The 24,483-nt window shown below is 41.6% G+C and overlaps 1 protein-coding gene and 1 long non-coding RNA gene across 8 annotated transcripts in view; both read left to right on the top strand.

Annotated features, from left to right (window-relative positions):
* The window catches only part of RERE (arginine-glutamic acid dipeptide repeats), a 424,545-nt gene that overhangs the window by 208,545 nt on the left and 191,517 nt on the right, over positions 1 to 24,483 (top strand). The gene's annotated exons all lie outside the window — the stretch shown is intronic.
* Positions 18,497 to 23,828, top strand: LOC123597148. The gene is made up of 2 exons (XR_006711998.1): positions 18,497 to 23,384; positions 23,615 to 23,828. It is a non-coding gene; the product is annotated as an uncharacterized LOC123597148 (long non-coding RNA).

Below are 24,483 nucleotides of genomic sequence, written 5' to 3'. Positions count from 1 at the left end.
ATATCTAGTTTAAGCTTTTGCGATTGTAATTCATACCGGTGTGAAAATAATATTTCTTTCCTGTGTAAGGTATTTATCGTTCGTAAGTATCGTTTCTAACACTGATATTTTTCATACTTGGGACTTGATAGTATTTAGTAATTAAAGGTGAACACTTATTATAGGATGCTACTTTAAAATGAAGGCTGATTATGGTTTTTTTGTTTTTTTGTTTTTTTACCTAGTTCCTTGTAGAGAACTCCAGTCTGGTTGCTTGTGTAGATATGCAGGAATTTCTAAGGATATCCTGCTCTTTCAGTATTTCCTGTAGCTTCCCCAGTTGACATTAAGAATGCCAAAAATAACCATTGCCTTTTATATTTGATTGTCATGAAGGAAATTAAAACAACTGAATTTTTAGAAAAATTACTGGTACAAATGCTGGGATTAGTCCAACTACCCTAAATGGAAGGTGATTAATAGCTGTTGAATTTGAAGGCAGCAAGTTGAAAAAATTCTTGAAACACCCAGCCTCCCAGTATGAGAGGGCTTTATCCCCTGCTTGCAGAGAAATTCCTTCCCTCTGAATGGCTGTTTTCGTTTCCTGCTCTCCCATAAAAGCCAATTTCAACTGATTTGTTCTTGAGGGCTATCTGTCTTGTTCGTCTGCTCCTTTTTTTACAAAAGGGGCATCAAGCCACCTTGTCGGAGCATAGATTTGAATAACCTTATGATCTCATAAAACTGCCCACTCTTTCAGCAGTGTGCTTACTACCGTAGGCCGGTGCGAGGTGGAAAGATTGCCTGTAGGTTTCACTGAGCTGCAGCTCTTTTCAGGGGCACCTCCTGCATCACCCTGTGTTCCTCACGGACACTGCAAGGTCTTTTAATCTTGCCTTCTTGGGCTGTTCTGTATTGTTTGAAAAATATCTAAGTAGATATGTGGAGTTCTCCGGCTTTACAAGCTCTCCAGAATTAATTTTACTGATAATAAATTGCCAAAGAAATGTCAGCACACGAAAGTAGAACGCAGTTTTGTTGAATTTAACTTTGTTTTTAGTGTCACCCCTCATTTTAGGATATCCTAGTGCTTGTGGTGGTAGCAACTCTTACAAATATCAAGGCCTTCACTAGAGTACCAGGTTTTTCTTAGGAACTGGACTGAAGTGTAAGTAATATACCTAAGGTTAATTAGGCCTTCCATGGTCTATAGAAATTGGTGTACTAAATTATTATGCCTTGTGCCTACAAGTGGACATTTTCTGTTTTTGTCTTTGATTTCATGTTGTGTAATTAGGTTGAATTTGTCTGGCCGGCCGGCCGGCCTGCCTGCCTTCCTTCCTTCCTTCCTTCCTTCCTCCCTCCCTCCCTCCCTCCCTCCCTCCATCCCTCCCTCCTGACTTCAGTTTTCAGAGCAGTTTTAAGTTTATTGCGAAATTGAGCAGAAGGTGCAGATTTCCCACATTCCTCCTACCTCTACACATGAATCGTCTCCCCCATCGTCAACCTCCCCTATCAGAGTGGTACATACGTTACAGTTGATGAACCTGCATTGACACATCATTATCCAAAGCACATAGCTTCCATTAGGGTCCACCCTTGGTATATTGCACATTCTGTGGGTTTAGACTAGTTTATAATGCCATGTATCCACTATTACAGCTTTATACAGAGGAGTTTTATTGCCCCGAAAATTCTCTTTGCTCTGCCTGTTCACCCCTCCCTTCCCCCAACCCCTGGCAACCAGCAAATTCTCTGCTGACTCTTACAGTTTTGCCTTTCCAGAATGTCAGAGTTGGAACCATATAGTATGTATCCTTTTTAGATTGGCTGCTTTCCCTTAGTAGCATGCACTTAAGGTTCCTCCTATGTCTTTTCATGGCTTGAAGCTTATTTCTTTTTCATGCTGAATAATATTTCATTGTTTCGATGAACCAGTTTATCCATTCGCTTACTCAAAGATGTCTTCACTTTTCTTAGTTTTAGCAATTATGAATAAAGCTGCTATAACATCAGCACGTAGGTTTTTGTGTGGATATAAGTTTTCAAGTCCTTTGGGTAAGTACCAAGGCGTGTGATTGCTGGATTGTATGGTAAGAGTATGTTTGGTTTTTAAAGAAACAACGAAACTGTTTTCCAACGTAGCTGTACCAGTTTTCTTTCCTACCAGTGAATGAATGTTCCTCTTGATCCCCATTCTTGCCAGCATTTGGTGTTGTCAGTGTTGTGGATTTTCGCCATTCTAATAGATGTGTAGTGATGTCTGATTGCTGTTTTAATTTGCATTTCTCTGATGACATACCATGTGGAGTTCTGTTTTTATATGCTTACTTGCTATCTGTGGATCTTTTGGTGAGGTGTCTGCTAAGGTCTGTGGTTCAGTTTTTAATCAGGCCGCTTATTTTCTTATTGTTGAGCGTTAAGGAATTCTTTGCATATTTTGGACAATAATCCTTTGTCAGGTGTGTCTTTTGTAGGTCTTTTCTCCAAGTCTGAGGCTTCTCTTTCTCTTTTCTTGACAGTGTCTTCTGTTGAGCAGTTTTTGATTTTAGTGAAGTCTGGTTTATCAATTCCTTCCGCCATGGATTACGTGCTTGGTGTTGAATTTAAAAAGTCATTGCCAAACCCAGGGTCATCTAGTTTTTCTCCTTTGTTATCTTCTAGGAGTTTTCTAGTTTTGTGTTTTACATTTTAGGTACGTGGTCCCTTTGGAGTTGATTTTTGTGAAGGGTGTAGTCTGTGTCTAGATTTCTTTCTTTGTTTTTTACATGTGGCTGCCTGGTTATTCAGCACCATTAGTTGAAAAACTATCCTTTCTCCATTGTATTTGCCTTTTTGTTCCTTTGTCAAAGGTCAGTTGACTATATTTATGTGGATTTGTTTCTGGACTCTATTCCGCTGTTCTGAATCTGACCAGTAAAAGGCAGACATTTTGACTTGTTACTTCTAAATAGTTAACTGTATTTTGTAAGAACAAGGGCATTTATTTTTTTTTTATTTTTTTTTATTTAAAAAAATTTTTTTTTTCAACGTTTATTTATTTTTGGGACAGAGAGAGACAGAGCATGAACGGGGGAGGGGCAGAGAGAGAGGGAGACACAGAATCGGAAACAGGCTCCAGGCTCTGAGCCATCAGCCCAGAGCCCGACGCGGGGCTGGAACTCACGGACCGAGAGATCGAGACCTGGCTGAAGTCGGACGCTTAACCGACTGCGCCACCCAAGCGCCCCTGAACAAGGGCATTTATTTATATAGTCACCACATAGTTACCAAAAACAGGAAATTTAACAGTTTAACAATACTCATCTGATCTGTAGATGTTCACATTTTGCCATGTGTCCCAGTAGTGCCCTCTGTGGCAGTTCTTTGGACCTAATATCTAGACCAACATCACACTTACATCTAGTTACCATGTGTCTTAGCTCTCCTTTAATTTGGAACAATGTCTTAGCTTCTCTTTGTCTTATTTATTTATTTATTTATTTATTTTTATTTATTTAAAAAAATTTTTTTTAACATTTATTTATTATTGAGAGACAGAGAGACACAGAGCGTGAGCAGGAGAGGGGTAGAGAGAGAGAGAGAGAGAGAGAGAGACACAGAATCGGAAGCAGGCTCCAGGCTCTGAGGTGTCAGCACAGAGCCCGACGCGGGGCTCGAACTCACAAACTGCGAGATCATGACCTGAGCTGAAATCGGTCGCCCAACTGACTGAGCCACCCAGGTGCTCCTCTCTTTGTCTTTTGATGACACTGACATGTTTTTAAAGAGTGCAGTCTAGTTTTTTGTAGTTTGTTGTTCCCTGCCTATTAGATTTAGGTTATGCATTTTAGGCTAGACTGTTTTATTAGTGGTATTGTGTCCTAAGGTCTTTACATCAGAGAGATTATGATATCAGTTTGTCACGTTATTAGTGATATTAAGTTAACATTGATCACTTGGATAAGTTACCAACTTTTCCTTTGTAGTTGGTAAGTAACTTGTAGGGAGAAACTTTGAGACCATGTAAATATCCTGTTCTTCATCAAAGTTTTACCCACTAATACACCACCCAGTGATTATTTTTGCCTGAATCACTGTAGCGACTGTGGAATGGCAATTTTTTTTTGTAAACACAAAATTGCTCTGCCTTTGAAAAACAGATCAGAATTCACCTACCATTAATCCCAGTGTGGGATTTTTGAGTAAAGTGGAAGAAAGAAACCGAGAGAGGGGTGGGGGCGATGGGAGAGACTGAGTGCTCAGGGTGTTTTTCAGTTTTAGAATACTAAAAATGAGAAGGACTATATGAATTTTCAGATTTTTTCTAGAAAGAGGAAAATCTTTTTCTAGGCAGAGGAAAAAAACACCTGTGATGGTGTTTGTTCCCTGTTGAGCCTCCCGAGGCGAGAAAAGCTGCTTAGAAGTGAAGTAATAGATCATGGACATGGTTAAAAAAATACACATTTTTACTGTTGAAATTATGGTCTTGTTTTGATTCATGTTGGCAAGCTTTACTAGTGATCAAGTTTCTTACTCTCTCTGCACCTCAGTTTCCTCACTTGTAAAACCAGAATATTATTTCAGTAGTTCTGGAGTGAGGCCCAGGAATCCATCGTTTTCCCAGGCACGCCCCAGGAGATGCTGGTGGCAGCCAGCTTTAGTGAACGGAAGTCTGCCTTCCACCTCGTGACTGTTGTAAATGCAGACCTGATCACGTCCTTTGCAGGAGGTAGGCCAGTTCCAGGGCCTCTTACGTTTCTCAAACCCGAGCGTCTTATATTAATTTTAAATGAGTTCAAACTGAACAACAGAACAACAACAATAACAACCAAACAATGAAATTCTGTCAACATTAATTGAATAGAATGGCTGATTGTGTTTTGCTGAAATGAAATAGCCGCTTCTCACTGATTGCTTCTGGCCCAGATTGGAGCGCTGGGGGATGGCGTATGGCGTGTTTCGACTAGTGGGTTCCTCATGATGACTCAGTTCTTCTGTCGCTTTCTGGTTGTTGTTATCCTTGAGAAACCTCCATAAGTGTAAGTGTAGCTTGCTGTGATGCGACTTTGTCCTTCTGTGGCATTAATGTGTGGCACGTTGGTTTGTCTTATTTATTTACTTACTTTGTGGTAACCATAGTAGTACAACTTAGGTATTTGGTTTCATGTAAACTCACTCAGTTACATCTTGTAGCTCTCAACTCTGTTATTTGCAATGATAAAATAGACAATCCAGGAAATGAATACATAGAGAAAATTTAAGATATACTTTGAAATGAAAAGAAGAATGAGCCCTGTCCTTCTCCCACCTTCCCATCTCTTGCTCCTCTTTGAGGGAGACAGTCCGCCCGTGTTCCTGACGTGCCTTGGCTACTTTATATGTATATACAGTTGACCCTGGACCGACGTTGGGGTTTAGAGGCGCTGACTCCTCCCCGCTCTGCAGTAGAAAATCTGTGTGTAACTTCTGAGTGCCACAGAACATAACTTGTCATAGCCTACTAGAGGAAGCCTTACTAATCACGCAAATAGTTGATTATCATATATTTTGTATGATATATGTGCTATAAACTGTATTCTTATAAGAAAGTCAGCTAGAAAAAAAGAAAATGTTATGAAGAAAGTCATAGGGAAGAGAAAAATTTGCGTTACTGCACTGTAACAAATCTGCGTATAAAAGTGGGCCTGCATGTTTTAACCTGTGTCCTTCAAGGATCAACTGTAGTCCATCCTTCTGGCAAGAGTAAATGGAAGGGCTGTGCTTTTCATCATTTTGTTTGCAGTGCCTGGAACAGGTCCCGACTCTGCACCTTATTCATTGAATTAGTGGTTTTCTTCATTTAGAAGACAGGGGGAAATATTTTAAAAATCAGGTGAAGAAGAATTTAAATTTTTGTTTATTTATTTTTAAATATTTATCTTGAGAGAGAGGGAGAGAATGTGAGATCACGTGTCAGCAGGGAAGGGGCAGAGTGAGAATCCCACGCATGCTCCTCACTGTCAGTGCAGAGCCCAGTGTGGGGCTCGATCTCATGAACTGTGAGATCATGGCCCGAGCTGAAATCAAGAGTCGGACACTCTACTGACTGAGCCACCCAGGTGCCCCAAGAAGGACTTTTTTTTTTTAAAAAGGAGTACATAAAATGCGACGAATGAGACCATCAACACAAAGTATAGCATTAATACAGTCAAGGGGAAGATTAGCCAAAAAAACCTGATGTGCATGTATGTGTATTAGGTTTTTTTTTGTTTTTTTGTTTTTAAGAAAGAAGGGACTGTTGGGTGTTTTTCCACTGTGTTTTCTACCTCTCACGAAAATGAGAGTGGTGTGGAGCCCAGAGGGTATTCCTGGCTATGGTTTTAGTAATTAGGTATCAGTATGTGATAAACAAAAAAACAAAACATTTTTTTGTTCTAAATATGTATTTCCTTCCCTGTGGGAATTCTTAACGGGCTTGTAGAACTCCTACAGCATATACCTTGTAAACGTGTGCATTGTCAGTTTTTCAGCTAACGTGACATGAGGCTGTTTTGTTAGGTTTCATTTATTCGAATGCTGGGTGTTCTCTCCTTTGAATCTGTCTTAGAGAGGACCTTGTCATGCTGTTACAACAGGAAAGTGGGGGTGGTGTTGGTTATGGGGCTGCTGCCGCCCTTGGTCTCAGCCTCTTGACAAGTGACGGTTCTCCTTGATGGCTGAGTGAATGGGGGGGAGGGGATGCTGCTGTACTGCCCCAGGGCCTTGTAACAATTTAGTTTGGATGGAAAAGCAGAAGGACCTCAAAAGACAGAGGTACAGTGCCTTTGGTGTCAGCAGTAGGTGTGTATGGGGACCTTGGGCCCGGAACCCTTGGGATTAGTAAGGTGCCTCGATCCAAAGGATTGTGGAGGAACACCATGGAATTGCATCCAAAGACAAATTAGTGGCAACGGCTGACCGCAATGCGTCCTCTCGCACTCTCGGTGAAAGGTAGAGCTCATTGGACAATAAAAAATGGAAATTGAATGACGTTAGTGAAGTTTAAGGGTCGTGTAACCGGAGTGCAGACCATTCTGTGAGGGATGAGAGCAGTTTGATTTGTACTTGTACCAGAGACCATTCGCTTGATTTCAGTCAGAGAGTTTTTTTTGTCTCAAATATATTTTTAGTATATAAAGATTCAGGAATACACTTAAATCAACATTACCACCAAAGTTAATATTTGGTTAATTTGGTTTTTGAAAGTTTAGGGTTAATTTGGTTTTTGAAAGTTTCCCATGTTGGAATGGGGAAATAATAGTGGTTGATATGTATACAGCTTCCCCTGGTTTTTCCTTTCGTTGGTAGCGTCTTCTTGGATATATTAAAAATGTCCACAGATGTCCAGAGATTGGCACACTTACCATAGTGATTGAATGTCAATCTGCTCTTAAGATATTGAGCAGATTTGTTAACAAACAAGATGGGAATGCACAAAGATGTCTGATGCATTGTTAAAATTCTTTAAAAGAAAAGCAGCTGGCAAATGGTAATTGACAGCTATGTTTCATCTGTAGAACTTGAAATGCTGCTATGGTTACTGTTGGTTAAGGAGGGAAGACACGTCCATGAGACCAGGGCTTCTTTAGAAACCGATGAAGAATGACAAAGAATCCAAGGTGACAGTTTAAGGATTGCATGACAGGAAAGGCACTGTGATTAAATTCCCTGATGTTGTCACTGAGCTGTAAGGCTGAAGATAACGCGCTCTCCTTCTGCTGAAAACAAGAATCGATACCCACTCCTTGATGGGCTAAATTATTAAAAAGAGCCCTTCTTACAGCGTTTCATTATCTGGGATTTGCCTCAGCTGGTGATTTGTTGGCAGCATAGGGAGATTTGGTAGGCATTTTGTATGAAAATTATTCAGTCGGCTGGTGGAGCCCTTTGGATGATTCCCTTCCACTTAACAATGCTCTTGAATAGATGTGTGATTTCCTTTTGCCTAAGTGACTCTGTATCTTTTGGAGTTATTAAACAGAGTGTTGGCCACACACGCACACTTTCTTTTTTAATTTTGTTTTTTGTTTGTTTTCTCTTTTGTAGCTGTGGGTGGGTTGTTTAACAGATTTTAGTGATATCCTTAGCAAACATCAGTTGCATTTGGCATATTACATCAACCTGACACATTGGCTAATACATGCTGAGTTTTATATTCTTCCCTTAGGGGGAACATTCTACAAGAAATTGACTTCATTTTTATTAATTAATTTTTTGGCGTAGCTTTTTTTTTTTTTTTTAACATTTATTCATTTTTGAGACACAGAGAGACAGAGCGTGAGTGGGGGAGAGGCAGAGAGAGAGAGAGAGAGAGAGAGAGAGAGAGAGAGAGAATTTGAAGCAGGCTCCAGGCTCTGAGTTGTCAGCACAGAGCCCGATATGGGGCTCGAACTCATGAGCAGGGAGATCATGACCTGAGCCAAAGGGGGATGTTTAACCGGCTGAGCCACCCAGGCGCCCCAGGCATAACTTTTAAGGAGGGATGGTGGTGGTGTTAATTTGTTAGGTAACTGATGTGATTTTTTTCAGCCAACCAATTGAGAAAGAAAGTAACCTCATCGGGTGAGCTTCAGGGAGAGAAAAAAGAAACCAGCACCGGGCTCTGTCAGTGTTGGTAGTGTAACTGGTCCCAGTCTAATACAAAGGCTAGGAATGACGAGAAGGAAGAGCTTTTGGGGGCAGCCCTTTGCCATTATCCACCAGCCCGGGAGGAGTTCTACAGGAGGCGTTGTCATGTGGAAGGAAGCATAATTGGACTTCTCCATTGGACTGGCACAGTTGGAATCTTCTGGGTGAAGTTTGAAGCCTTCTGTCCTTCTACAGTCTGTCTGAGGGGGGATAAGATTCAGCTTCAGCGTTTTAACATTGGTGGTGTGACATATTTATATTCTTATGGTAGAGACAGTACTGTTTATAAAAGAATTTTTTGATTCAGCCTCAGGAAGAGCATGGTCAGCCGGACAAAGCCGTGTTAAGAGATGTCGGTCCCTGTGGTGGAGCCATGAGGTGAGGCTAGAGAATAGTGTAAGATCGCATTTCTGCATCCCTGGAAAACTGATCAGATTTAAAAAATCCTTTTATCTAGTAGGAGGAGAGAGGGTTGAGAGGGAAGGGAGAGGAGCGAAGTAAGGGTGGAAAGAGAGGGAGGGCTTTGCACACTGTACGGCATGGGAAGTGGCTTATGTGGATGGAATCTGGCCACGGGCGGGGGAGGGGGGTGCCTGGCTGCCACAGAGACTCTGGTGTGGGAGAGCTCCCCTGGGAGACGTGAGTGCCAGGCGGGTTCCAGTGTCAGAGAGGATCTGTGGGGAGAGATGCTGTGCATTGTTTCCGGTTCCCCTGACCAGATTCATGCCCCCCCCCCCTTCCTCTCTCAGTCATTTTGGTTGAAAGAGTAAGTAAAGGACGTGGGTGGTGGTCTGTCCAGGAGAGAGAGGCAGCATTCCACCAGGCTGATCGGCTGTGTGCACTTTGTAATCCCAGCCAAGGAGTCTTTCGAATGCACACTTGTGTAATGTCACAGTGATCTGGAGAACACAACCTGAGTTTTCAACTTGTGTTACGCTGCTTTGAATGCAGTGGGAACTTGTCTGAGTATTGCTGTATCTGAAAGAGATGTATCGCCCTTTTATATTTCGGGGAGAAGGGCCGAGGACTGAGACCTAGACAACCTTTGGTCTTCTTTCTTCCTTTGGATGAAATGATGCCTTCCTGCTGTTTCTGGAGGAAATAGAATTATCTAACAGTGACGGTGACTGCTGAGTATCAGGCAGCTTGTCGAGCAGAGGAATGGCTTCTTTTAGAAGGTGGGCTAGGAAACTGCCAAAAGGACTGATCATTAAAAAAAAGATCCAGTGAGATGTTTATTTACAAAATAACAGTGAAACTCCCCTGCTTTACAGACTTGATTATTGTCCAGGCCAAATTAGGTCACCCGTACGTGCACTTTAATCTGTCACGTGCCCTGAATGTGGCTTAGAAAAACCGTGCTGCAGACGCCGTTCCTTCCCCCCCTCAGTAGCCACATGACCGTGGTACCGCAGGCCAAATTCCTTTGTATCTAAATCTTTTTTTAGTCATGGAATCGTAACACATGGATTTTTATTATTAACCAGTTTTCTAGTCCTGTGTAGTTTTTCTTCCTGTTGGTTTAGCTACCTACCTGCTTGGGTTACCATTTTAGAGATCTAGTTTACCAAGAAGCAACATGAATTTCTTTGAAAATCCAAAGGCCTTTTTAACAATTAGCATCAGTGCAAATGAAATGGTTAAGCACTTGCTATTTTAACTCCCGAAGGAAGCAAAGAGAACTGAAACCCAGTGAAAGTTCCTTTTAACTGGAGCATGCCCTGGGCATCTGTCATGTTTAATAATACTTTTGACCTTGGGGAGTATTGAACTTGGAATCTCTCTCAGGTGATTTTGAGGGGCATTGTCACATACTCTGTCAGCATTGTTTCCAAAGATACATCACACCAGACCATAGATCTCTGTAGTTTATTTATTAGAGAAATTTGTTTTGTCACTCAAATTGAGTTTTTTTTTTTTTTCTATAGGGAAGATAAATTAACAGTGTGGGCCACTAGATTTCTGAGTCATAGGCTGTTTTGTGTTTGGCATACTGCTGGGAGACGATCTGTGTTTGGGTCAGCTTTTTTCTAGGCAAATCTTACAGACACAAAGGTGTTTATGAAATTTAGGCTCAATTCTCACCAATTACCAGAGAAGTGCCGTCTTATTTTTTGCTGCTACTGTGCAGGTAACTGATTAGTTAACATTACTTATTGACAGATGGTTTTTGCACCCAGGAGTGGTAAACTTTTTCTGTAAAAGGCCAGATAGTGAGTGTCTTCTCTGTGGCACCTACTCACCTTGGTCAGAGACAATATGTGACAGCATGGCTGGTTCCAGTGAAACTTTACTTACAGAAATAGATGGTGGGATATATATCGCCTGTGGGGCTGTAGTTTGCTGACTAGCACAAACTCTAGAGGATTATTTCCCTGAAAGTGTCACTCCAAAGCACCCTTTCCTTCTTCCCTTGGCCTCATGCCTCTGAGAGAGTTGTGTGGTTGGTAGAGTTAGTGGGGAATTTTTCCTTTCTGCATTACTTTGAGCTGGTTGAGTATTTTATGTATTTAGATCTACAGCTGTGCCTGCCCCCCCCCCCCCCCAACCCATTCCCCTCCCCGCATCGTTTCTGTATAGCCAGCTGACAGCTGACAGGTAGGTATTTGTTGGGAGAACTCATTCTCACTAATGACCCTTGAGGACTTTTACAGTATGTTTGGATTTACATACAGGAGGAATTAAATGGTGGGGTTTTTTAGCTTATTTTTTTTCTTTGTAAGTTAGCTTATATCTGTAGAGAAAATTTGAAAGGTTAGATATGCATAACAATACATTAAAGTTTGTCTCCTAATTTTCCATGTGGGTCTTTTTTTCTTTTTCTTTTTTTTTTTTTTATGCTGCAACACAATATTCAGGACAATAGAATAGCCTTTTAAAAAATGTTTTTATGAAAAGTATGACTTTTCTGTTTAATTTAGCCTTTAACAGATATATATTGATATGGGCAAATACTTCAGTGTTTGTTACTGATGAAATAAAACATTTGATACCCACAGAGGCAAAGAAAACTTGTCCAAATAAAAATTAGTCCAGTCACAGAAGATGAGGCCGATGAACCATCAGCTTTTTAATAATACACTTTTGCTCACAGGGCATCCTGGGAACTGAAGTGGGGTGGCACCTTGCCAGCCTTCTTCACCATTGAAAGAACAGTACAGAACTCCTCTGACTGACACTGGTGCTTAGAAGTCTTTATACTGAAGGACAGTGTTATTGTTACCAAGACAGTATTATCCGAACAATTTTTAAAGAAACAGTATTGGTTACTGACAGATTCTGTTTGTATCCAGATAGAGTATGAATGTTTCAGATTTTATTTGAGAGGAGGGTTTGAGGGTTTATGTCCTAACCTAAAGTAATGTGATCTGTATTATTGGCTCTTAGTTTAGTTGGTGCATTTCTGGCTAAGTTAATATAAAATTGTCTGTGGTTTCTGCCCGTTTATGTCCTTTCCCCAAATGCTTTGTGTAGTTTACTACTGTAAAATGTCATACACTCTCACTGCAGTCATTAAATCCAATTTTCTTTTCGCCAGTTGACCAAACAAAAGAGTTAGTGGGGGAATTGCTTTGTCCCTTTCCTGTATTATTTTGAGCTCATGTATCTTTATACCCCGTGGCTTACACACATTATGTAATTCGTTGTGGGTATATACCCCTGGTCATTTATGTTTTATTTTACTGTGATTATGATTAAGTAATTTCACCTCCCTGAGAGGTAGAGTGCTCTTGTGGACAAAAATACCTAGCTGGCTTCTGTTTTCAGTTCTTACCGTCAAAACTTCCTGGCTGTGTTACTTTAGGCAAGCTGTTTAATCTTGTAGGATATTAGTTTCCACCTATCTGTCATATCAAGATAATACTTGTCCTGCTTACCAACAGGATTATTCTCGTGAGAATAGAAAGAGGTAATTTAGTGCTTTGAAAATTTTACAGTGGTCTACAAATGGAGGAGATCAGTTGTTATCAGGATTCACCAGATATAAGAAACACCTAAATCACAGTGGTAACAAGTCTGTATTCTCATATAAAATGAGGTGTTTTCCAGGGTGTGCCATCCAAGGTTGGTAGAGTGACCATGATCTTCAGGTGTCTAGTTTCCTGCCATCTGCTCCATTGTCCTTAGTGCATGGTTTCCATTCTCAGGGCCTCCTGTAGTCGCAGATGGCCGTTGGAGCCACAGCCAGATCACCTCCATGTTCTAGGTCAGTGTTATTCAAATCATGGCCCAGGGAATGAACCATTTGTTACTAGTCTACCATGTGATAAGTATAGAAACAGAAAGTAACCATTTAGAAATTTTTGTAGCTGTTTGACAGTTCCTGCAGAGTCTTATTTGTGTTTTATTAAAAAAAAAAAAAAAAAAAAAGTATTGCTCTGCAGCGGGTTGGGGACAGGTGGTTCTCCACCACAGCCTGGCAGCTGAAGGAGGAGGGCACAGAGGCAAAAGCTAAGGTTGCCCGTTCCAGAGTGTCTCTAGCAGCCCCCATCTAACAACTTCAGTTTACACAGATCTTCAGGGAGTCTGGACTTGCTTTGGCCGTGTGCCAGTGATGGGAGGGCTCTTTACTAAGGGAAATGGGAGAATGGCAGTAGAGAAGGCCACCAGCATTCTGTGCCCCAGTTGGACAGGTCTAAAACCTCAGGGCCATTCAGCACAGAGTCCGATTCACAGAGCCTGTGCAATTGTTAGAGGTAATGACCGCAGGGCAGCAGCCACTTCTGGTGACTCGGAGAGTCACTGCATGTCTCAGATGGGAAAACATACTGAGAAGGTCGAAAGCAGAGTAAAAATGATGCGAAAGATTATATAGTTACCTTTCATAGGAAAGAACATTTTTACGGGCGCCTGGGTGGCTCAGTCAGTTAAGCGTCAGACTTCGGCTCAGGTCACGATCTCACAGCTTGTGGATTCAAGCCCTGCATCAGGCTCTGTGCTGACAGCTCGGAGCCTGGATCCTGCTTCGGATTCTGTGTCTCCCTCTCTCTCTCTGCCCGCCCCCCCCCCCCCCCCCCCCGCTCATGCTCTCTCTGTCAAAAAGTGAATAGAAACATTAATTTTTTTTTAAAGAAAACATTTTTAACAGATTTTACATTTATTTATATTTTCATAACTTGAAGTAAATTTGTGAGTTTAGTTACAGTTCCTCATTTTAAACCAAGACGGATTATCTTCATGCAAATATGATTAAGTGTGATTCTCTTAGGATATGTTACAGAAGCAGAGGGGTGCCTGGCTGACTCAGTCAGCAGATTGTGTGTCTCTTGATCTCGGGGTTGTGAGTTCAAGCCCCACACTGTAGGTGTAGAGCCTACTTTAAAAAAATGGTACAGAAGTAGAGCTCTTTGCAAAGATGACTTTTAAAAGGTACCTTTTGTTGTTTTGGAATTGGCATGATCCTCTTCGGTATGTCATGTGTAAATGCATGCAGTGTTTACGTTATAGGGAGGTTTTCAAGAGAGAGGGTTATAAGGATGAAGTGGTTGGTGATTTAATTGAATTTTGTGTTTTCAAATCTTAGTTTCGTTGTTTCACCAGCATTGGAAGTATGGTAAAATGTCTTCACTTCACGTTGGCATTGCAAATGGTTTTTCCCTGCTTTTGCTAAAAGTCTTTGGTTTCCTTCTCATGTGTTAAGCCAGTGTGTATTAAACCTTTTTATTATGTAGCATTTGTTGCTAGGCATCTTTATAGGAAGGGATTAAGAATGATGGCTGCATCTTGAAGGGGAAAATCCAAGTTCTTACCTTCAGCATGTGCAAATGCTTGTGGGAGGCACAGGGCATGGGTAGATGTCTTTAAAGTAGCTAGAAAGCATCATATTTGCTAAAGTATGTGTGCGTTAGAGAGGAGCCACAAATGATTGAACCTGCTTGTTGCTAAGGTAAGGTAGGAAGCGTCTCATGAACCGATGGCTTCAGGGTTGACTTTTCCAGATAAGGGCAGTGGAGGGGAGAGAAGGGTGCGTTCTAGACCCGAGATCTTGCCGCTAACTGCTGGTTGGTTCAGCGTGGTGTTTGTCCTCTTTAGTTGTCATGAAACGGATGAATTTCAGTCACAGTGACTGGATTTGGAATGTGGGAAGATTGTGGGCCGTGTCCGTGAACTGGGCTTACTTACCTAGGCAGTTTTGCAAGGAAAACAGACTGGCATTTTACTTATTTTTTCCTCTCACTCAGTGAGGATAGCGCTGATGTGAGAAAACCCACCTTGGCCACGAGCGGTCAGTGACTGCTGATCGGGTCAGGACTCGTCTTGCTCTCCGACCGTCTTTTTCTTGACCGTTCCGTTTGAAGACGCCAGGTGCCTTTCCACCTTGTTTGATCCCGGAAAAGCCTCTTCACGAAAAGTCGTTCGTAGAGAAAGCCTTGCTTCATCTGCCAGCACAGGTGGCTTGATCTTTACTTTCTTGCTGCCCAGTGGAAGTTGGCACAGGATGTAGTGCATCTGATGACAGCTCCACAGGGCTCTCTTGCTGCCTTTTCTTCAGAGTCTCAGTTGGAAGAGGTCTGCCGGTTTTCTCCTTTATAGTGAGCAAACATTTGGGAAGCTCATGTTCAGTTCTTAACGTCTGAAATAGTTGAATAACTTTCAGTTGCTCCAGATACTGACGGAACGATGCAGTTGAGTCAGGATAGTTTGGAGACTAATTGGTTGGCAACTCTTTCTACTCAGCAGCTCTTTAACTGTTTCTAGAGAAAGAAACTGCTAGAAGATTCTGGGTGAGCCCAGGCATGTGGTCAGTGGCCGGGAAACAGCAACTGTGAATCGGTGTCGCTGAGGAGGCTGCAGGAGTGGGAAGTCAAGTCAAGTCAAGTGGAGGAAATGTAATTCGCGGACTAGATTTTCCAGATTAGCAGATTAACAGTGTGTTTGTTTACGCTGCTGCCTGGAAGCATGGCCTTTGTATTTCTTTTCTAAGTGTGAATTAAGTAAGATTAGAAAAATCTCAGGTTTCACTTTGGAAAGCTTAAAGGCATGGTTTATGTTATTTTTCCGGCAGTATTAGAATCAGAACAGCAAGTCGATTACCTTGGCCTCTGAGTCAATGCTACCTTAGGCTGCAAAGTGGGTCACATTTCCCCCTCTGTTTTCAGGGATTCTCTGACTTTCTGCTTAATTCTGTACAGTTTCAAGAAATTTATTTCATGAGTTTATTTACCTGCCTAAATGGATTTTAAATTTTTGAGGGAACAAAGCTGTGTTTTGAACGTTTTGGGCATTCTCTATGGTCCCTGGTACTGTTTCATGTAGATTGTAGGCTCTTTGTTTCTGGATTTGGTGGATTTCCTGTGTATCTCCAGGTGACTGGCTGGCTTCTCATCCTTCAGGTCTCAACTAGATGTCACCTCCTCTGGAAGGTTTTTCTGACTACCATGGTCTTATCCTGTTTCATCCTAAGTCTTTTTTAATTTGAGAGAGAGAGAGGGAGAGAGCGAGCAGGGGAGAGGGGTAGAGGGAGAGAGAGAATCTTTCTCTCTCTCTCTCTCTCTCTCTCTGTCTTTTTTTTTCTAAGAGAGAGAAAGAGAGAGAGAGAGAGAGAAAGAGAGAGGGGGAGAAAAAGAAAGCACAAGTGTGGGAGAGGGGCAGAGAGAGCAAGAATCTTAAGCTCCACGCTCAGCACAAAGCCTGGCCCAGGGCTCAATGCCACGATCCTGGGATCTTGACCTGAGCTGAAATCAAGAGTCTGACGCTTAACTGAGCCACCCAGGTGCGCCTCATCCTTAGTCGTTTTTAAAGATAATTGCCCATTCTTAACGTCTTTTTTAAGACACTGATCATCACCTGAAATCCGCTGGTGGCTTGCTTGTTACTGGTTTTCCTTTTCCCAAAGGGATAGGACTTGGGCAAGGGTAACCCACAGTGGTGGTTTTTGAGCTGGTCCTCGAAGGATTGGAAGGATTTGGACTGGAAAGCTCTGGTTACCAAGCTTTAGCTGAAGCCTTTTTAGACAAAGGATAGAGGCAGGATATGATGGCAGTGGTTGATGATCGACCTGGAGAGAGATGCTGAGCTCTGAAAGCCAGGCTGAGAGACTGGGTTTCATTTGTCAGACAGCGGGAAACCATGGATGGTTTTTAGCAGATGAGTGTATGATCAGAACTATGCTTTAAGAAAATTAGAAAGAACTTACTGGAAATCTGCTAAAATATAAAATAGTTCAGATGAACCAAAATGAGGCCTGGTCTTGGATGCTCTTAGTCACAGATGGAGGTGGGGGAGGTACCTTGAAGTTATTAAGCAGCATTTATCTGCTGTGCAGTGAAAACAAAATGTCCACGCTGCCTATCAGTTCACTTTCGGGTGGGGACACTCAAAAATCAGTGTATATAATTTGAGATATGTATCATATTGCACTGAGGACTTCATGTAGTGTTTCGGGGAAGGGTAGGTAGAAATGATTCTGTTTTTGTAGATTTTGCATGGAGGCTCAGAGAAGCTCAGTGATTTTCCTAACGTCCTGTAATGTGTTGACGGCCAGGTTTTGAACCTAAGTCTCTGTAATTTTAAATCCGATGCTTTTCTCCTATAAAATAGGCTGTAGAGGACAGATGAGAAAGACACTGTAGTCAGGATGTCCAGGATTCTCCAGTCATTGCCTAGTTAGTTGTGTGAGGGAAGATGAGGAATTTTTTAATGAAGTGGTTTGAGACCCAAAGCCTGGGAAGGGTTTGTTCCATCCAGAGAAGCCGTGGCAGTTGTTAGGAATGCAATGAAATAATTTAGTGCTGGTTCTCTCGTTGGTTTTGTTTTACTTGTTTATATTTCACAATTGTTCTTAAATTTTAGTTTCCTGGCCTGTATTCTTAATTTAAGGACGTCAGTCTGCTCGACTAGACTACAAAAAGATTGTCTATTGCATGCAAAGCTGTTCCTTCCTTTTGTAGAATCCTGTGACAATTGGCAGCTGCTTTCTTATACTGTGTCCTTATTTTCTTACATTTTCTAATTTAGTTCTTTTGGTTTGCTTTCTGTTTTGTCTTCTAGCTAGCAACCACGTAATTATGAAATGTGTGAATTTGTGGACATTGGTAAAGTACATCTTTCATCTCTGAGCAGAATGTAACTGCGGCATCCGGTCTCCAGCTGAACTGTTTGAGGCCTGGAGTTCACTCCCCTTTCTCATGAGGAGACTTCTCCCTTAGGTGTGCTCTTCCTCCCCCAGTCTCCCTCACTGGTTACCAGAACTGTAGTTGATACCTTTTCTTACAAAGAATGCAGGTGAGGGGTGTTGTTAATGTTTTCTTTAAAAAAAAAAAAGTGTGTGTGTGTGTATCCTTCTTGTAAAGTACAAATAGAAACAACCATACAAAGCATATATGCAGCCTAATGAATCATTTTCATGTGGAAATCCCTTCCAGGTCAAGAAGTGAGACTTTGCCAGCCATCTCTTGAGTTCTGCCCCGGCAGTCCCCTCCTTCCCTACAAAATCAACCACAGCTCTGACTTTTAAATTTTTTAAAATATTTGTTATTATTATTTTGTTTTTGAGAGGGAGAGTGAGAACGGCAGAACACAAGTGGGGGGCGGGGGGCAGACAGAGAGGGAGACACCGAATCTGAAGCAGGCTCCAGGCTCTGAGCTGTCAGCACAGAGCCTGGTGCGGGGCTCAAACACCAACTGTGACATCACGACCTGAGCCAAAATAAGGCGCCCAACCAACTGAGCCACCCAGGTACCCCCACAGCTCTGACTTTTGAAGTAGTTACCTGTGGGGGCACCTGGGTGGCTCAGTTGGTTAAGCCTCTGACTTCAGCTCAGGTCATGATCTCATGGTTCACGAGTTTGAGCCCCGCATCTGGCTCTGTGTTGACAGGGTTGGAGCCTGCTTGGAATTCTCTGTTTTTCTGCCCCTCCCTCCTCCTGCCTCTCTCTCTCAAAATAAATAAATAAATAAACTTAAAAAAAAAAAAAAAAAAAAAGGTAGTTCTTTATTTTCTTTTATAGTTTTATCTCCCAAGCGTGGCTCTCTGGGCACTAAAGTTTAGTTTTGCCTCTGTATGTCTTTTATGTCTAATTACAGTCTTTAGATTTCCTCCTCATCATCCCTTTATTTTCGTAACACTTTATTTATTGGCAAATCCAAGTCATTTGGCCTAGAGATTTCCCCACAGTCTGGATGGTATCGATTGCACAGTGCCGTTAAAGATGTGCCTCTGTCCTCCGTGTTTCCTACGCAGTGGTAGCTGGATCCAGAGGTCTGGTCAGACTTGGGGCTGATTCAGTTGGGCAGGTTTACAGATGGTGTAATGCTTCCACCAGTTACATATTACATCTGGTTTTTGTTCATTTTTTATTCTGTTACCTATATCTGGTAGTTCCCCGGGAGCTGCAAAATCGTGAGATTCTGATTTTATCATTTTGTTTTCATTTGTTAGCTAGAACATAATTGTATATGGCAGTGCTTCCTGGCGTCTATTCGGTTGCCCAGTTGTGCGGTTTATATCAGAAAGGCAAGATAAGGGCTTGATATTTTTCTTTACCCAATTTTCAAATAGTGCATTAGGTACCCTTAAGCCTTTTTTTTTTTTTTTTTAATGTTTATTTATCTTTTGAGAGAGAGAGAGAGAGAGAGTGGTGGAGGAGCAGAGAGAGGGGGGCACAGAGGATCCCAAGCGAGCTCTGCACTGACAGCAGCGAGCCTGATGTGGGGCTCAAAGTCACAAACCACGAGATGATGACCCCACCTGAAGCTAGATGCCCAACCACTGAGCCGCCCAGGCGCCCACCTTCAACCTGTTTTGGCCGGTTTCAGGTCATTGCAGTTCCTGATCCTTACTGAGGCCCCATTCCTCCACCCTGGCTACTGGGAGCCTCCTGCAGTGGCTTCTGAGTGCCTGTGGTACGACCCCCCTGGCCTGCTCGTGTCCTGGTGTCTGTGTGTCTAGGTGCTCTGTCCTTGTCTCGTACGGTTTCCACAGCAGATCCGGGATCAGCATTTCTTCTAGAACCCAAGGAGTTTCTTTTCATGAGAAGTGATTTTTAAGAGCATAGTCTGGGCCATTTAGGTCTCATTGTTACCAGGTTGGTCATTATTTCTGGATATTTTGATTTATGTATTTGAAAATTTCTAAAACTTCAGTGGACAGACTGGGAAATATCCATTATGTCTCATAAATCATACAATATTTTAAACTCCGATTCAGGATAATAGAGTTTTTATTTAGCCTCATCTTTATTCCATCTGTATCTGCTTTCTTTCATACAGAGGTGCCCGATTCTCAGGGACACAGAATCTCCCACAATTGTTTTATCTCACCTTACCCCTTCAGTAGTCTCAGAGTGACAGTATTTTTTTTTTTTTTTAATGTTTATTTTTATTTTTGAGACAGAGAGCGCAAGCCTGGGAGGGGCAGAGAGAGAGGGAGACACAGAATCTGAAGCCGGCACCAGGCTCTAAGCTGTCAGCACAGAGCCTGACGCTGGGCTCGAGCTCATGAACCGTGAGATCATGACCTGAGCTGAAGTCAGACACTTAATTGACTGAGCCACCCAGGCGCCCCTCAGAGTGACAATACGTATTAATACTGCCACCACCAGTTATGGTAACTGAAAGAGTTTTTAAAAAAAACTTTGCACTCTCCTTATGAGATTTGGATTCTGTTGTTTCATTTTCATTTCTTAGCCACAATAATTTTATATGTTCTTTCCCTATGTTTTTATTAAATAATTGTTTTCATGTTTATTTACTTTTGAGACAGAGAGAGTGCGTGCGCTCGCATGTGCAGAGTGGGGGGAGGGGCAGAGAGGAGAGCACAGAGGATCCTAAGTGGGCTCTGTGCTGTCAGTGGAGAGCCTGATGAGGGGCTCGAACTCATGAACCATGAGGTCATGACCTGAGCTGAAGTTGGACGCTCTACCAGCTGAGCTCCACCCCCGTCCCCACCCCGCCCCATCCCCGACCATGTTTTAAATGATGGTACTTTGTCTACATTTTCCAAGTGTGTGTATATATTTAATCTTCACCATTAGTCCTGCTCTAGATGTCTCTCTAGTCATGTTAGTTTTCTGAGTTTGTTTTCTAGTAGAGTCCTTAGAAAGGGCTTATAGGAACACTATTTCCTGACCTCTTCAGTGCTTCGAACAGGTTGATTGTACTCTTACACGTGAAGGTCAGATTTGCTGGCTCATGTTTCTTTTTTTAAATTGGGGTGTAGTTGGCACACACCATTAGTTTCAGGTATCAACACGATACAGTATTTGTATGTGGTGCAGAATCATCAGCGCAGTAAATCTGTACCCATCACCACACACAGTTACGGAATCTGTTTTTCTCGTGATGAGAACTTACTCTTTTAGCAGCTTCCAGATTTTCACCATGCTATGGTTAACTATAGCTGCCACATCATGTTTTTGCCTCTTGAGTTCCTTAAATATCATTGCTGTCAAAGTATTGATAATCTAATTGTCTTTCTCATCACTCACATACCCTTTTTGCCTAGATGACGGAAGAATTTTTTGTTTCATTTAAAATCCAGTAATTTCAGTGTACAATATATCTTCATGTTGGTTTTCTGGACCAGTGTGCTCTTGAAGTAAGAAGTTTCAAATCTTTTAATTCAGGAGAATGTTTTTTGGATTATAGTTTTTAGTATTTGTTCTTATACTGAAATTCGGTTTTCTTTTTCAGAAGCTCCTGTATCTGTATGCTCGTTGTTCCTTGCCTGTCTTTAGTATTTGTTACTTTCTCCCGAATCCATTTTGGAGTTTTTCTTTCTTTTTCTTTTTCTTTTTTTCTTTTTTTTACTTCTAAAAGTCTTCTTTTCACATATCCTAAGGCATTGGTGGCTATGTCTGTTCACTCTTGTTTCCCTTTTGTCTTAGCCTTCATTTTTTACATAACGTGTCTAACATTTTGTTTCTGTATTTTCCTGGTTCTGATTGAAGTTGCCTCATAATATCTTGATTATTTTTTAAATCTTTATTGATTTATTTTGTGAGAGAGAGAGGGAGAGGGCACACGCTAGTGCAAGTGGGGAAGGGGCAGAGAGCGAGGGAGAGACAGAATCCCAGCAGGCTCTGTGCTGTCAGCTCACGAACCATGAGATCAAGACCTGAGACGAAATCAAGAGTTGGACACTTAACTGACTGAGCCACCCAGGTGCCCCTCTTGTTTACTGGTACCTTTTATCTTGCTTTGAAACCGCACGTTACGCTTTTGGTGGGTGTATTGTGCCGTGCACGTGTGTACATTTTTTCCTGTGCTTTCATTGACTGTGGGGATGCTATTCAGCTCCGTCTTTTTTTCTTATTAGTAACATTGTATGAAGTTAAGCCTCAGTACTTTTCCTTTGTTTATTTTTATGAAGAGTTAATTGTCACGAGTTTTCCGAAGGAGGTGAGGCTCGATGGAATTTCTTTCAACTTCACAGAACTGCCTCTTCTGTTGTCCCAAAGTGGTAATATATGGCGACTTGCATTCTGTGATTTTTCTGACTTTTGTTCCATTTCACTTTCGTTTAGCTCTTCTTTTCCCTTTGCTCTCTTGCTTCTGTTCTGCTCAATTTGTGATTGTTCCATTCCCTGTAGCTTCTCCTCTGTTATGGCTCCTTGTCTTGGAAGGGAGCTATGGTGAGTTTTTCTGAGTTCGTAAGTGGTTAGCCTTCTTCGCCTTCTCTGGCCTCTTTGTACTAACTTGCTTCCCATGTAGTCAGAACCCTTGTGGCCTCCAGTGCTGTTACCACATTGGTCTACCTTATTGCCTTTTAGCTGTTTCGAAATCTTCCTAATGTTAGGTATGCCAGATACCCCGTTCCTTCTGGGTTTCTTTCTCTCTCACAGATGCTGATCACCACGGGTCTTAGGGCTGTTGGTGGTTTATGCCCCCTGGTTTGTGAAGATACCTTGTTTCCTCATTTTGTTGTGTTATCACTGGGAGTTTGATTTGACTCTCTAGTTGATCTGATTCTACGTGGGGATCTAGGAAGATTTATAAACGATGCTGCCATTCTCCCAGAATTCCTGGTGTGTTAGTTACTGAAATGATTTTCTGCTAAGCCCCAGGACCACAAACTCATGAATTCTTAAATTGTGCCCTGCTGTTTGTCATGACTACCACTGTTCTTGTGTAAACCTTGAGGGGGGGATAGGTACATAAGATAAGACCCTATAAAACTGGTTCAGCACATGTCAGAGGCACAGATACTCAGTTTTCTTCTGAAAAATATTTTAGGCCAGTTTCAGACATACAGGAGGCATTCCTCGTCCTGCTTTTCTAAATAGGTAACCAAGTTGGCCTGTAAAGTCTCAACTATCACGGTCGATGGTGAGAATATGCTGTCTCCAAACCTTCCTCCCCCATAGTATATGTTTCAGAGCTTCAAGTTTTCCCTATTGGTGTGTCCCTTACACAATAACCCTGAAACATGTTAATGTTCAGCCAAGGGAACAACCATTGGTTGTGGAGTTGGAGATTTGTGGAAATGTTTTGTTTTGTATGATTACTTCTGATATATATATTTATCTGATGTAATGTATCAGCAAATTATTATAGCTGAAATTTTATGTTTTGCAGACATAAACATTAGCCATTACAAATGTCGCAACAGGTTGGTGTATATGCACACATAATAAATAAGTATACTTATGAACTATAATTGCATAATTCAAATGGGAAAAGTCTCAAAATGTGTAACCATTAGGTCAATATTACTATTTTATGTAAAAATAAAGTATGCTAATAAGAGGAAATGATAACTTTCCAGTACATTTCTTAAATGCAAATTTAAATGAATCCACATAGATACTGTCAAGCTATTATCAGTAGAAGTAAGGTTTTTTTTTTTTTTTTTCAACGTTTATTTATTTTTGGGACAGAGAGAGACAGAGCATGAACGGGGGAGGGGCAGAGAGAGAGGGAGACACAGAATCGGAAACAGGCTCCAGGCTCTGAGCCATCAGCCCAGAGCCTGACGCGGGGCTCGAACTCACGGACCGCGAGATCGTGACCTGGCTGAAGTCGGACGCCCAACCGACTGCGCCACCCAGGCGCCCCAGAAGTAAGGTCTTTTCAACAGCTAGGCTGGAACAGCTGGATGTTCATATGGCAGAAATAAAAGCGCACAACCTACCTTACGCCTTACCCAAGAATTAGAGATGGATCATTGACCCAGATGTAAGGTAAAAATTATAAAGCTTCAAAAAGAAAATAGGAGAGTGTCTTTATAGTCTTTTTTTTTTTTTTTTTTAATTCTTAACGTTTATTTTTTATTGAGAGACAGAACATGATCAGGGGAGGAGCAGAGAGAGGGGGAGACACAGAATCTGAAGCAGTATAGTCTTGATGTAGACAAAGGTTTGTTACAGAGGAGATAGAAAGTACAACCATAAAAGAAAGAAAAAAAAATGGAATTAATCAAAACACATTGTTGAGAATGTTTATAGGGATGCCTCAGACCGCAAGAAAATGTTTCTATCACATATCCAAGAAAGGGATTGAAATCAGAATACATTTTGAAACTCAAAAAAAAATCTGCTGCAACTCAATAATAAGACCACTCAGTGTTTTTTTTTTGTTTTTTTTTTTAATGGTTAAAGACATGAATAGGGATAATTTGTAAAAGAAGGTATACAATGGTGGGTAAGCCTGTGAAAAGGTGCTCAATGTCATTAGTTATCAGGAAAACACAAAGGATCCTACAGTAAACACCACTACCTACATACTAGGATGGCTAATTGGAAAAGACCCGTAACCCTGATTGTTGGCAAGGATGCCTACTCTGGCAAGGAGCTGACGTATTTTGCTGCTGGCACTGAAAATGGTAAAACCACATGAATAATTTCACAGTTTCTTAAAAAGTTAAATATATATATCCTAGTCTCTATGATAGAAATCAGAATAGTGGTTCCTTCTACAGATGGGGTAGCGATTGA

This window comes from Leopardus geoffroyi, chromosome C1 (genome assembly GCF_018350155.1).
Source record: "Leopardus geoffroyi isolate Oge1 chromosome C1, O.geoffroyi_Oge1_pat1.0, whole genome shotgun sequence".
NCBI lineage: Eukaryota > Metazoa > Chordata > Mammalia > Carnivora > Felidae > Leopardus > Leopardus geoffroyi.
This window is presented reverse-complemented; position numbering and strand designations above follow the sequence as displayed.